The sequence below is a fragment of the Monodon monoceros genome, unplaced genomic scaffold (genome assembly GCF_005190385.1).
Source record: "Monodon monoceros isolate NGI ecotype Baffin Bay Population unplaced genomic scaffold, NGI_Narwhal_1 Contig2617_ctg1, whole genome shotgun sequence".
NCBI classification, from domain to species: Eukaryota; Metazoa; Chordata; class Mammalia; order Artiodactyla; family Monodontidae; genus Monodon; species Monodon monoceros.
In genome coordinates this window covers 638,837-652,621 of record NW_021698530.1, presented here as the reverse complement: position 1 = coordinate 652,621, position 13,785 = coordinate 638,837, and positions in this window count along the sequence as shown.

Below are 13,785 nucleotides of genomic sequence, written 5' to 3'. Positions count from 1 at the left end.
CTGCTGCTACTGCTTCTACTGCTACTTCTACAGCTGCTACTACTTATACTACTACTACTAGCCCAATGCATGGTAAATACTACTCCTATTACTACCACTGCTGCTTCTGCTGCTATGAGTGCTACTACTACTGCTACTTCTAGTAGTCCACTGCATTGCAAATACAGCTATAATTACTACTTCTGCTGCTGCTACTATTGCTACTACTAGTGGTCCAGTGCATTGCAAATACTACTATAATGACTACTACTGCTGCTGCCACTACTGCTACTACTAGTAGTTCATTGCATGGCAAACACTACAACAATTACTCCTACTGCTGCTGCTGCTACTACTGCTAATAATACTATCAATACTATTAGCTCAGTGCATGCCAAATCTAGTACTACTACTGCTATTTCTGCTACCGCTACTCCTACTACTACCAGCCAACTTCAGGGCAAATCTGCTGCTACTACTTCTGTTGCTGCTGCCACTCCTATTGCTGTTGCTACCACTACTAATACTGCTACTACTATTAGTTCAGTGCATGGCAAATAATCCTACTATCAGTACTACTGCTGCTGCTACTCTTGCTACTACTACGCTACTGCTGCTACTACTGCTGCTGCTGCTATTACTACTACTGCTCTTACTACTACTGCTACTGCTTCTAATTCTACTGTTGCTGCTGCTACTACTACTACTAGCCCAGGGCACGGCAAATAATACTACTATTATTACTACTGCTGCTGCTGCTGCTACTTCTACTAGTTCTGCTATAACTTGTAGTCCAGTGCATGGCAAATACTACTTCTATTACTACTACTGCTGCTGCTGCTAATACTGCTAGTATTAGTATTAATACTACTAGCTCAGTGCATGGCAAATCTACTACTACTACTGCTAATTCTGATACGGCTACTACTATTACTGGCCCACCACAGGGCAAATCTCCTGCCAGAAGTACAGCTGCTGCCACTTATACTGCTGCTGCTATCACTACTACTACTACTACTACTAGCCCAGTTCATGGCAAATGCTACTACTATTACCACTACTGCTGCAACTACTACTAATGCTGCTACTACTACTACTGCTGCTACTAGTACCACTAATAGCCGAGTGCATGGCAAATACTAGTAGTGTAACTAGTAGTGCTGCTGTTGCTACTACTGCTACTACTTTTAGTACAGGTCATGGCAAATACTACTACTATAACCACAACTGCTACTACTACTACCACTGCTGCTGATAATATTACTGCTTCAGCAGGTACTTCTACTTCTGCTGCTAAATCTACTACTACTACTACTACTCCAGTACATGGCAAATACTACTAATGTTACTACTACTGCTGCTGCTGCTACTACTGCTACTACTAGGATCTATACTACTAACCTTGTGCATGGCAAATCTACTAGTACTACACCTAGTAGTGCTAATGCTAATGGTACTACCTGCACACTGCAGGGCAAATCTGCTGCTACTACTACTGATGTTGCTGCCAATTCTACTACTGCTGCTACCGATAAAACTACTACTGCTACTACCCTAGTGCATTTTAAACACTACAAATATTACCACTACTGCTGCTACTACTACTACTGCTGCTAGCAGTACTACTACAACACAGTCCAAAACAAATACTACTACTATTACCACTACTGCTGCTACTACTACTGCTACTGCTGTTATTATGACTAATGCTGCTACTACTACTGCTAATGCTTCTAATTCCACTGCTGCTGCTATTACTACTACTATTACTACCCCAGGGCATGGCAAATACTACTACTATTATTACTACTGCTGCTGCTGCTGCTACTTCTTCTACTAGTAGTGCTACTACTTGTAGTCCAGTGCATGGCAAATACTACCTCTACTACTACTGCTGCTGCTGTTAATACTGCTACTACCAGTATTAATACTACTAGCCCAGTGCCTGGCAAATCTACTACTACTACTGCTATTTCTGCTACTGCTACTACTAATACTGGCCCACTGCAGGGCAAATCTGCTGCCACTAGTACTGCTGCTGCCACTTCTACTGCAGCTGCTACCACTACTACTAGTCCTACTACTAGCCCAGTTCATGGCAAATGCTACTACTATTACCACTACTGCAGCAACTACTGCTAATGCTGCTACTACTTCTACTGCTGCTACTAGTACCACTACTAGCCCAGTGCATGGCAAATACTAGTAGTGTAAATAGGAGTGCTGCTGGTGCTACTGCTGCTACTACTTGTAGTACAGTGCATGGCAAATACTGCTACTATTACCACAACTGCTACTACTACTACTGTTGCTGCAGCTACTTCTATTTCTGCTGCTAATTCTACTACTACTACTAGTCCAGTGCATGGCAAATACTACTACTGTTACCTGTACTGCTGCCACTGCTACTACTGCGACTACTACTTCTACAACTAGTAGTCCAGGGAATGGCAAATATTACTACTATTACTTCTACTGCTGCTGCTGCTAATACAACTGCTCCTACTAGTAATCCAGTTCTTGGCGAATACTACTACAATTACTACTATGGCTGCTGCTGCTACTACTGCTACTACTACTAATCCAGTGCATGGCAAATGCTACTATATTAGTGCTGCTGCTGCTGCTACTATGGCTATTACTACTATCAATACTAATAGCCCTGTGCATGGCAAATCTACTAGTAGTACTGTTATTGCTGTTACTTCTACCACTACTACTCGTCCATTGCAGAGCAAATCTGCTGCTACTACTATTGCTGCTGCTGCTACTTCTACTGCTGCTACTAAAACTACTACTACTATTCGCCCAGTGCATGGCAAATACTACTACTATTACTACTACTGATGCTAGTACTACAGCTGCTGCTGCTACTTCTACTGCTACTGCTGCTTCTACTACTACTATTTGCTCAGTGCATGGCAAATACTACTACTACTACTACTGCTGCTGCTGCTTATACTACTGCTACAACTGGTATTCCAGTGCATTTCAAATAATACTAATACTACTACTACCCTGATGCTGCTACTACAGCTACAACTACTATCAATACTACTAGCCCTTTGTATGGCAAATCTACTACTACTACTGCTATGGCTGCTACTGATACTAGTACTACTGACCCACTGCAGGACAAATCTGCTGCTACTATTACTGCTGCTGATGCCACTTCTATTGCTGGTGCTACCTCTATTACTACTGCTACTACTAGTAGTCCAGTGCACAGCAAATCTACCACTACTACTTCTATTGCTGCTATTGCTACTAGTATTTCTGGCCCACTGCAGGGCAAAACTGGTGCTACTACTCCTGCTGTGGCCACTTCTAATGCTGCTACTATGACTACTATTACTACTAGCCCAGTGAATGGCAAGTACTACTTCTATTACCACTACTGCTGCTACTTCTACTGCTGCTGCTACATCTACTGCTGCTGCTAGTACTACTATTACTACTACTACCACGAGCGTAGTGCATGGCAAATACCACTTCTATTACCACAACTGCTGCTACTACTACTACTGCTGCTGCTACTTCTACTGCTGCTGCTATTACTACTACTACTAGCCCAGTGCATGGCAAATAGTACTATTATTACTACTACTGCTGCTGCTATTACGTCTACTACTACTGCTACTACTAGTAATCCAGTGCATCACAAATATTATTAATTCTACTACTGCTGCTGTTGCTACTACTACTGTCAATACTACTAGCCCAGTGCATGGGAAATACTATTACAAATACTGCTGCTACTACTACTGCTACTACTACTAGTACTTTTGCTGCTAATTCTACTCTGCTGCTACTACTACTACTAGTCCAGTGCATGGCTACTACTACTACTATTACTACTACTGCTTCAGCTGCTATATTGCTACTATTAGTTGTACTACTTGTAGTCCAGTGTATATCAAATATTACTAGTATCACTACTACTGCTGCTACTACTTCTACTGATACTTCTACAGCTGCTGCTACTTCTACTAATACTACTAGCACAATGCATGGTAAATACTACTACTTTTACTACAACTGATGCTTCTGCTGCTCCTATTGCTACTACTACTGCTACTACTAGTAGTCCAGTGCATTGCAAATACTACTTTAATTACTAGTTCTGCTGCTGCTATTACTACTACTAGTAGTTGTCCTGTGCATTGCAAATACTATTATAATTACTACTATGGCTGCTGCTGCTGCTACTACTGCTACTACTAGTAGTTCAGTGCATGGCAAACACTACAACAATTACTCCTACTGCTACTGCTGCTACTACTGCTAATACTACTATCAATGCTACTAGCTCAGTGCATGGCAAATCTACTAATACTATTGCTATTTCTTCTACTGCTACTTGTAGTCCTACTAGCCAACTTCAGGGAAAATCTGCTGCTACTAATTCTGTTGCTGCTGCCGCTCCTATTCCTGCTGCTACCACTACTAGTACTGCTACTACTAGTAGTTCAGTGCATGGCAAATACTACTACTATTAGTACTACTGCTGCTGCTGATACTCTTGCTACTAATACTGCTACTACTAGTAGTCCAGTGCATTGCAAATATTAATACTATTACTACTACTGCTGATGCTGCTACTACTGCAACAACTAATATCAGTACTACTAGCCCAGTGCATGGCAAATCTACTACTACTATTGCTATTGCTGCTACTACTACTACTACTACTAACCCAGTTCACGGCAGATACTACTACTATTAGCACTACTGCTGCTGCTGCTACTACTGCTACTACTGCTGATACTAATAGTAGGCCAGTGCATGGCAAATACTACTAATGTTACTACTACTGCTGCTGCTGCTACTAATGCTACTACTAGTATCAATACTACTAACACAGTGCATGGCAAATCTACTAGTACTACACTTATTAGTCTAATGCTAATACTACTACTTGCACACTGCAGGGCAAATCTACTGCTACTACTACTGATGTTGCTGCCAATTCTACTGCTGCTGCTTCCAACACAATGACTACTACAACTACTACCCCAGTGCATTTCTAATACTACAATTATTTCCACTACTGCTGCTACTACTACTACAGCTGCTACTCTTACTGCTGCTGCTACTAGTACTACTACTATCCCAGTCCATGCCAAATACTACTACTTTACCACTACTGCTGCTACTTCTGCTGCTGATGCTATTACTACTACTGCTGCTACTACTATTGCTACTGCTTCTAATTCTACTGCTGCTGCTACTACTACTACTACTACTACTGCTAGCCCAGGGCATGGCAAATTAAACTACTATTGTTACTACTGCTTCTGCTGCTACTACTTCTATTAGTTCTGCTAAAACTTGTAGTCCAGTGCATGGCAAATACTACTTCTATTACTACTACTGCTGCTGCTGCTAATACTGCTAGCACTAACATTAATACTATTAGCCCAGTGCATGGCAAATCTACTACTACTACTACTATTTCTGCTACTGCTTCTACTACTACTGGCCCACTGCAGGGCAAATCTGCTGCCACTAGTACTGCTGCTGCCACTTCTACTGCTGCTCCTACAACAACTACTACTACTACTACTAGCCCAATTCATGGCAAATGCTATTACTATTACCACTACTGCTACGACTACTACTAATGCTGCTACTGCTACTACTGCTGCTACTTGTACCACTACTAGTCCAGTGCATGGCAAATACTAGTAGTGTAACTAGAAGTGCTGCTGGTACTACTACTGCTACTATTTTTGGTACAGGGCTTGGCCAATGCTACTACTATAATCACAACTGCTACTACTACTGCTGCTGCTACTACTAATGCTGATGCAGCTACTTCTAGTGCTGCTGCTAAATCTACTACTACTACTCCAGTGCATGGCAAATACTACTAATATTACTACTACTGCTGCTCTTGCTACTACAACTACTTCTAGTATCAATACTACTAACACAGTGCATGGCAAATCTACTAGTACTACACCTATTCGTGTTAATGCTAATACTACTGCTTGCACACTGCAGGGCAAGTCTGATGCTACTACTACTGATGTTGCTGTCAATTCTACTGCTGCTGCTACCAATACAACTTCTACTGCTACTACCCCAGTACATTTCAAACACTACAAATATAATCACTACTGCTGCTACTACTACTAGTGATGCTACTATTACTGCTGCTGCTACTAGTACTACTACTAGTCGGTCCATGCCAAATACTACTACTATTACCTCTACTGCTGCTACTACTACTGCTGCTGCTAGTACGACTACTGCTGCTACTACTACTGCTACTGCTTTTTATTATACTGCTTCTGCTACTACTACTACTAGCCCAGGGCATGGCAAATACTACTACTATTATTACTACTGCTGCTGCTGCTACTACTTCTACTAGCATTGCTACTACTTGTAGTCCAGTGCATGGCAAATACTACTTGTATTGCTACTACTGCTGCTGCTGCTAATACTGCTACTACCAGTATTAATAATACTAGCAAAGTGCATGGAAAATCTACTACTACTACTGCTATTTCTGACACTGCTACTACTACTACTGGCCCACTGCAGGCAAATCTTCTTCCACTAGTACTGCTGCTGCCACTTCTACTGTTGATGCTACCACTACTACTAGTCCTACTACAAACCTAGTTCATGGCAAATGCTACTACTATTACCACTACTGCTTCAACTACTACTAATGTTGCTACTACTACTACTGCTGCTACTAGTACCACTACTAGCCCAGTGCATGGCAAATACTAGTAGTGTGACTAGTATTGCTGCTGCTGCTACTACTGCTACTACTTGTAGTACACTGCATGGCAAACACTACTACTATTACCACAACTGCTACTACTACTACTACTACTGTTGCTGCTGCTATTAATGCTGCTGCAGCTACTTATAATGCTGCTGGTAATTCTAATAATACTACTAGTGCAGTGCATGGCAAATACTACTACTGTTACCTCTACTGATGCTGCTGCTACTACTGCAACTACTACTACAACTACTAGTAGTCCAGGTAATGGCAAATACTACTACTATTACTACTACTGCTGCTGCTGCTACTACTGCTACTACTACTAATCCTGTCCATGGCAAATGATACTATTTTACTACTACTGCTGCTGCTGGTACTATGGCTAATACTACTATTAATACTAATAGCCCTGTGCATGGCAAATCTACTACTAGTACTGTTATTGTTGCTAATTCTACTACTACTACTCGTCCATTGCAGGGCCAATCTGCTGCTATTACTACTGCTGCTGCTGCCACTTCTACTGCTGCTGCTACCACTACTACTACTACTACGACTACTACTAACTCTGTGCATGGCAAATACTACTACTATTACTAATACTGCTGCTACTACTGCTGCTTCTGCTACTTCTACTGCTGCTGCTGCTACTACTACTCCTATTCGCCCAGTGCATTGCAAATACTACTACTATTACTGCTGCTGCTGCTGCTTGTACTAATGCTACTACTACTGCTACTACTAGTAGTCCAGCACATTGCAAATACTACTAATACTCCTCCTCCTCCTGACGCTGCTACTACTGCTACTACTACTATCAATACTACTATCCCTGTGTATGGCAAATCTACTACTACTAATGCTATGGCTGCTACTGCTACTAGTACTACTGGCCCAATGCAGGACAAGTCTGAATCTACTATTACTGCCGCTGATGTCACTTCTTTACTGGTGCTGACTCTACTACTACTTCTACTACTAGTAGTCCAGTGCATGGCAAATCTACTACTACTACTTCTGTTGCTACTACTGCTTCTACTACTACTGGCACACTGCAGAACAAATCTGGTGCTACTACTACTGCTGTTGCGGCCACTTCTGCTGCTACTACCACTACTATTACTACTATCCCAGTGCATGGCAAATACTACTTCTATTACCACTACTGCTGCTACTTCTACTGCTGCTACATCTAGTGCTGCTGCTAGTACTACTATTACTACTACTATCACGGACCTCGTGCATGGCAAATACTACTGCTATTAGCACAACTGCTGCTACTACTGCTACTGCTGCTGTTACTTCTACTGCTGCTCCTTTTACTACTACTACTACTAGCCCAGTGCATGGCAAACACTACTAATATTACCACTACCTCTGCTACTACTACTACTGCTGCAACTACTACTACTGCTGTTACTCGTACTACTACTATCCCAGTGCATGGCCAATACTACTTCTATAATTATTGCTGCTGCTGCTACTACTACTACTGCTACTAGTAGTAGTCCAGTGCTAGGCAAATACTACTACTATTACTACTACTGCTGCTGATGCTGCTACTACCACTAGAGCTACTGCTACTACTCATAATAGAGTGCATGGCAAATACTACTACTATTACTAATACTGCTGCTGCTTCTGCTGCTACTGGCTGCTACTACTAGTAGTCCTGTGCATGGAAAATTGTACTTCTATTAGTACTACTGCTCCTGCTGCTGCTACTAATACTACTACTTCTACTACTAGTAGTCCAGTGCATGGCAAATACTACTACTATTACTACTACTGCTTCTGCTGCTACGACTGCTATTACAAGTATCAATACTACTAGCCCGGTGCATGGCAAATATACTACTACTATTGATTTTGCTGCTAATTCTACTACTATTACTGGCCCACTTCTGGTCAAATATGCTGCTACTATTACTGCTGCTGGTGCCACTTCTACTGCTGTTGGTACCACTACAACTACTACTACTACTACTACCCCAGTTCCTGTTAAATACTATTATTACTGCTACTGGTGCTACGACTACTACTGCTGCTGCTAAATCTGCTGCTGCTACTACTACTACTACTACTAGACCAGTGCATGGCAAATTGTACTACTATTAGTACTACTGCTCCTGCTGCTGTTGCTACTACTACTGTTAGTACTAGTAGTACAGTGCATGGCATATAATGCTACTATTACTACTACTGCTGCTGCTTTTGCTACTACTGCTACTACTACTACTGCTGCTGCTGCTACATCTACTGCTGCTACTGCAACTTCTACTGCTGCTGCTACTACTACTACTACTACTAGTCCGGTGAATGGCAAATAGTACTACTATTGCTACTACTCCTGCTGCTTTTGCTACTACTGCTACTACTACTATTAATTCTTCTGCTACTGCTATTTCTACTGCTGCTGCTACTACTACTATTGCTAGTCCAGTGAATTGCAAATACTACTACTATTTTTATTACTGCTGCTGTTGCTACTACTTCTACTACTACTGCTCCTTGTAGTAGTCCAGTGCATGGCAAATACTACTATTATTCCTACTACTGCTGCTACTACTACTACTGCTTCTGCTATTTCTACTGCTGCTGCTGCTACTACAATGACTATTAGTCCATTGCATTGCAAATAATTCTACTATTACTACTGCTGCTTCTGCTACGACTGCTACTACTACTATCAATACTACTCACCCAGGGCATGGCAAATATACTACTACTACTGCTGTTGCTGCTACTACTACTCTTTATGGCCCACTGCAGGTCAAATATGCTGCTACTATTACTGCTGCTGCCACCACTTCTACTGCTGTTCCTACCGCTACTACTACTACTACGACTACTAGACCAGTGCATGGCAAAAACTACTACTATTACCACTTCTGCTGCTACTACTACTACTGCCTCTACTACTACTACTGCTTCTACTCGTACTACTACTATCACAGTGCATGGCCAATACTAATACTATAAATATTGCTGCCACTGTTGCTGCTACTACTGCTACAACTACAGCTAATACTAGTAGTCCAGGGCATGGAAAATACTACTACTATTACTACTACTGCTGTTGATGCTGCTACTACCGCTACTACGACTGCTACTAATAATAATAGAGTGCATGACAAATACTATTACTATTACCACTGCTGCTCCTAATACTATTACTGATGCTGCTACTTCTGCTGCTGCTACTACTACTACTACTGCTAGTACTAGTAGTCAAGTGCATGGCAAATACTACTACTATTACTACTACTTCTGCTGCTTTTGCTACTACTGCTACAACTACTACTACTTCTTATGCTGCTGCTATTTATACTGCTGCTGCTACTACTACTACTACTAATCCATTTCATAGAAAACACTACTAGTATTTCTACTACTGCAGCTGCTGCTACTACTACTACTGCTGCTACTACTACTACTGCTGCTATACATACTACTACTATCCCAGTGCATGGCAAATACTACTACTATTACTACTGCTGCTTCTGCTGCTGCTACTACCGCTACTACTACTGCTACTACTAATACCCCTACTACTAGCCCATTGCATGGCGAATACTACTACTAATATTACTACTGTCCTGCTGCTACTACTGCTACTAGTACTGCTACTACTAGTAGTCCAGTCCATGGCAAATACTTCTTGTATTACTACTACTGCTGCTGATACTACTGCTACTACTACTACCAATACTACTAGTGTAGTGTATGGCAAATCTACTAGTGCTACACCTATTACTGTTAATGCTAATATTACTACTGACCCACTGCAGGGAAAATCTGCTGCTACTACAGATGCTGCTGCCACTTCTACTTCTCCTTCTTCCAATACTACTACTCCTACTACTAGCCCAGTGAGTGGCAAATACTACTACTATTACGACTACTGCTCCTAATACTATTATTGCTGCTGCTACTTCTACTGCTGCTGCTACTACTACTACTAACCCAGTGCTTGGAAAACACTACTACTGTTACTACTACTGCTTCTGCTGCTCCTCCTCCTCCTACTACTACTGCTAGTACTAGTAGTCCAGTGCATGAGAAATACTATTACTATTGCTGCTGCTGCTACTACTACTACTACTAGTCTGGTGAATTGCAAATGCTTCTACTATTTCTACTACTCCTGCTGCTGCTACTACTGCTACTACTAGTAGTCCATTGCATAGAAAATATTACTATTATTACTACTACTGCTGCTACTACTACTGCTGCTGCTATTTCTACTGCTGCTGCTACTACTACTACTACTGGTCCATTGCATGGCAAATACTACTACTATTACTACTACTGCTGCTGCTGCTACTACTGCTACTACTAGTAGTCCAGTGCATGGCAAATACTACTACTATTAGTACTACTGCTGCTGCAGCTACTACTGTCAATACTACTGGCCCAGTGCATGGCAAATCTACTATTGCTATTGCTGCTACTGCTACTACTACTATTAGCCTAGTGCATGGGAACTACTACAAGTATTACCACTTCTGCTGCTACTACTACTACTGCTGCTACTACTACTGTTGCTGCTACAGTTGATCTGTGGTTGCCATTGTGTTATGTGGACCCTTATTATCAGTGAAACTCATAGCTCTTGATGCTGTGGTTGCCGTTCTTATATGTGGACCCTGGTTTCTTATGGGAGTGGTAGTGTTGATGCTGTGGCTGCCCCTCATATATGGGGAGACTGGTTTCAATGAGACTGAAAGCTCTTGTTGCTGTGACTGCCTGTCGTATATGTGGACACTGATTTCCAGTGACAGTGATAGCAGGTGAGCTGTGTTTTCACTTTTTATAGGTGGACAATTATTTAATTGGGAATGATAGCAGTTAATATGTGGTTGCATTTGTTATATGTGAACACTGATTTCCAGTGAGGCATAGCCGTAGATCTGTGGTTACACTTGTGAAATCGGTACACTGCTTTCCAATGAGATGCTTAAAAATTGACCTGTGTTTGCATATGATATATATGGACACTGATTTCCAGTGAGACTGATAGCTGTTGAGTTGTTGTTGCCCTTGTTATATGTGGACAAATATTTACAGTGAATTGATAGCCACTGATTTTGTGGGTACACATTTTAAATGTGTTCACTGATTTCCAGTGGGACTGATAGCTGTTGAAGCTGTGGCTGCTCTAGTTTTATGTGAACCATGATTTCCTCTAAGGCTAATGTCATTTGATGCTGTGGCTGCCCTTGTTATATGTAGACCCTGATTCCAGTGGGACACATAATTGTTGATGCTGTGGCTGCCCTTTTTATACGTGGACACTGATTAACATTGAGACTGATATCCGTTGATGTTGTGATTGCACTTGGTATATGAGGACACTGATTTCCAGTGAGGCTGATAGCCATTTACCTGTGGTTGCACTCTTTATAGGTGGACACTGATTTCCTGGAAACTATTAGCCATTGATGCTATGCTTTCCTTATTTATAAGTGGACACAGGTGTCCATTGAGATTGATAACAATTTTGATGTGGCTGCTCTTGTTATACGTAGACACTAATTTCCAGTAAGACTCAAAGCCTTTAACCTGTGTTTGCCCTTGATATATGTGGATACTAATTTCACGTGAGACAGATAGCCGTTGACCTGTGGCTGTCATTATATGTTGACTCTGGTTTCCAATGAGACTGAAAGCCATTGATGTTAAGTTGCCCATGTTATATTGGACACTGAATTCCAGTAAGACTGAGAGTCATTGAATTGAGGTTGCCCTTATTATATGTGGACACTGATTTCCAGTCAGACTGATAGCTTTTAACCTGTGGTTGCCCTTGTTATACGTGAACACTGATTTCCAGTGAGACTAATAGCCATTGAACTGTGCTTGCCATCATCGAATGTGGACAGTCTTTTCCAGTGAGATAAAAAGCCATTCAAGCTCTGGTTGCACTTGTTATATACGGACACTGATTTCCTGTGTGACTGATAGACGTTGATGTTCTGCTTGCCCTTGTTATATGTGGACATAATTTCCAGTGATAATGATATACTTTTACCTGTAGTTCCCCTTGTTATATGTACACACTGAATTACAGTGAAACTGATAACATTTGATGCTCTGATTTTCCTTGTTATATGTAGACACTGATTTTCAGTGAGACTGATAGCTTTTGAACTCTGGTTGCCCTTGATATACTTGGACACTGATTTCCAGTGGGACTCAGAGCTGTTGATACTGTGGTTGCACTTGTTATATCTGGCCACTGATTTCCTATGAGACTGATATCCATTGATTCTGTGGTTGCCCTGTTTATATATGGACCCTGTTTCCAGTGAAACTGATAGCCATTGATGCTGAGGCTGCTCATGTTATATTGGACACTGATTTCCAGTGAGATTGAGAGCTGTTGACTTGTGGTTGCCTTTTATATTTGTAGACACTGATCTCCAGTGAGACTGATAGCTGTTGATGCTGTGCGTGCTTGTAATATATGGACACTGATTTCCAGTGGACAAGTAGATGTTGACAAGCAGTTTCTCTTGTTATGTGTGGACTGATTTCCAGTAAGACTCATAGCTGTTGATGCTGTGGGTGCCCTTGTAATATGTGGACACTGATTTCCAGTGGATGAATAGATGTTGACCTGAGGTAGTCCTTGTTATTTGTGGACACTGATTTCCAGTGTGTCAGCTAGCTGTTGACCTGTGGTTGCCCTTGTGTTATGTGGACCCTCGTTACCAGTGAAACTGATAGCTGTTGGTGCTATGGTTGCTGTTCTTATATGTGGACGGTGGTTTCCTGTGTGAGTAGTAGCCGTTGATGCTGTGGCTGCCCCTGATATATTGGGAAACTGATTTCCATGAGACCGAAAGCTGTTGATGCTGTGGCTGCCCGTGTTATACGTGGACACTGATTTCCACTGAGACTGATAGCAGATGACCTGTGGTTTTACTTTTTATATGTGGGCAATGATTAAATTGGGACTGATAGCAGTTGAAATGTGGTTGCTCTTGTTATATGTGGATACTGATTTCCAACGAGAAATAGCCGTAAACCTGGCTTACCCTTGTTATATGGGT